Genomic DNA, 2,833 nt, shown 5'->3' with positions numbered 1-2,833 from the left:
GGCACTGTGTAAGCTGGTTGTATAGTGTGGGCTTTGTTTACAAGGAAATAGGCTGGGTCCTCAGATCCAGCTGAAATCGTCATTGACTAGAGATGGTTATGTTCGGCCACCTGAAGACCTTTTGCGGCCGTTCATGGACTTCATGTTTCCCGCGCGGGTAGCCGCGCGGTTTTGGGCGCCTTGCCACGGTTCGCGAAGCCTCCCCCCCGTCCGAGGTTCAAGTACTCCCTCGGGCATGTGTGTGTGTGTGTGTGTGTGTGTGTGTTGTCCTTACCGTAAGTTAGTTTAATTAGTGTGTAAGCCTAGGGACTGATGACCTCAGAAGGTCGGTCCCACAGGAACTTATCACAATTTTAAAATTACTGCTAGTTCTGTTTGCTTGCTAATTACAAGTTCCAGTCTAAATTTTACTGCCTCAGTAACTGTTCATTATTGTATTCCATAACAGAGGCTTAACGAATTTGCAATTTTTAGTGTTAACTTCACTCATTTAAAGTTATGTAAAATTTCACTGGCAAAACTAATAACTAAAGATACACCAGAGTGTGCAACTTCATTTATTCTGTAATTAGCTTAGCGAGTGACTTCTGCTGGCTTCGTACGTATTTAGTAAATATAGCAAATCAATTCCCCATTTTCTTTAACTCAGTTCAATTCAATCTTTGAATAATTACATGTAAATCGCTTGTCTTTTTTCCAGATTTTCCATTATGTTACTGGGAGGTTACTGAAAATCATTTTTTGTGCAACGAAGTTTCAGTTACAATCTCAGTAATTTAACCAGCAACTTCATTCAACTTTCCTCTCAGAATTTAGTATTTCGTAATAAATAACTGCAAAATCAATGGTGTGTGACTCATTTATTTTCTCGTCAACTGTTGTGCTGTGAAAAAGCATGACAACCTTCTGTTGCCACGCCAGTGACTATTTGCTTGATGTTCTTTGCCATCATCTTTTTTAGGATTTTTGATTTTCATTGCCCTAGTGGGCTTTCGACCCTTTAATTATCGCTTTTTTTGCTAATAGGTATATTTTGCTTTAAATATTATATTTACATTAGATTTAGAACAGATTCTTTCTTCAGAAGGGCCTGTTGCGCACTTTCCTCCTACTGACAGGTATTATTTTCCTTCGGTAACGATAGGCTTATTCGCCGTAAAATTTCAGTAAACATTCGCGATAACGATCAGTTATACTGCAATCCAATAGGCCGTTAGGGAGGAGGAGGTTACAGCATGTATGAGGATTGTGTATCGAGCACTATGTATCTGAGTGCCTAACATTGTGTTGTAATGTACAGGGGGTCCCAAACTCTTAGACAGACGCTAGTGATGATAGTTGTGTATGGGATGGAAAATCGGTAGGAAATACAAGGAGGCAAAATCGAAATGGTTGCAGGCAAAATGTGAAGATACCGAAAAATGACTGATCACTGCAAGTAAGAATGTTGATCCACTGCACCGTCAAAGAAATACGGCCCATGAAGTGCTTACTGGACGTTGCAGCCCAGATCATAACATGTGGAGGATTATTATCTAATTCTTCATAATAATATGCGTTTTCCTTGCTCCAGAAAAAATAAATTGCAATAAATTGCACATTCGCCTGAGAAGAAAACTTTTCCCCGCTGTGAGAGCGTCACAAACACATCCAGTAATGCTGAACAAACTCCCTGTCTTCGCCGCTTGTCCTCATCTCTCAACTCATTTACGAATGTTGGCCTGAAAGCTTTTAATTCCAGATCTTTTTTCATGTGTGTCAGCACAGTCATTTTTGGAATTCCAAGTTCTGCAGATCGTTTCCGCAAAGTTTTTATGGGAGATCTGGTCACAGAATGAGCCACTGCTGCACATACTGTTTATGGTCGATCTGTCTCCCTTCCATCCAAAATGGGTCGGATTCCGCAGACTTTTTGTTGCCATTGCAGTACCGTTCGCTTTGGTGGAGTTTCTTTATGGAGTCGTGCCGCAAAATCTCGTGGCACATCTCTTATGGTTTTACTGGTGTGTGCACGTTCATGAGCCCATACACTTGCCATGACACATTTCTCCACACTATGGGTACTTGTGTCCGCCAGCCTAAGAGAAAGCAATGATATATGGAGTATACACTAATGAGCCAACACATTATGATTACCTGCTTAATAGCCTGTTTGACCGTCTTTGGAACGAGATGCATCACTGACTCTGCCTATCAGAGATACGACCGTGTTGGTAGGATTGTAAAGGTATAAGGTATTAGATGTCTAAGTACAGGCCATGTAATTCGATTAGATAAGGGGCCGCTGAGTTGCATACTCGGTGATTGCGCCCAACAGCGACCCAGATGGTTTTTATAGGATTTACACCAGGCGAATTTGGTCGTTGAGGCGTCAACGTGAGTTCAAAACAACGCTCCCTAAACCACTGTAGCACGGTTCTGGTTTCGAGTAACGGACAATTATCCTGCTGAAAGATAACATGGCCTTTGGAGAAGGCACCGAGCATGAAGGGATGCAGGTGCTTCGCAGCTGTCAGCGTGTCTTCGATTACTACCACAGGTCCCATGCAAGCGCAGGAGAATGTCCCCCGTAGCATAATACTGCTTGCACCACCATGCGTCCTTTGCGCGCTGCTCGTTTCGAGCTGCCGTTCACCTCGATGACGGCGTTTGCGGTGACGACCATTGACCTAGTGTAGTAAAAATGTGATTCACCCGAAGAGCGGACACTTTTCCATTGACCGACAGTCGAATCCCGATGGTCCGGTGCCTACTGAAATCGTAATTTACGATGTAGTTGGGTCAACATGTGAACACGTAGGGGTGGTCTGCTGCGGAGCTACATGTTCAATAA

Source organism: Schistocerca serialis, chromosome 8 (genome assembly GCF_023864345.2).
Source record: "Schistocerca serialis cubense isolate TAMUIC-IGC-003099 chromosome 8, iqSchSeri2.2, whole genome shotgun sequence".
In the NCBI taxonomy this organism is placed as follows: domain Eukaryota; kingdom Metazoa; phylum Arthropoda; class Insecta; order Orthoptera; family Acrididae; genus Schistocerca; species Schistocerca serialis.
Note: the sequence above shows the minus strand (reverse complement) of the source record.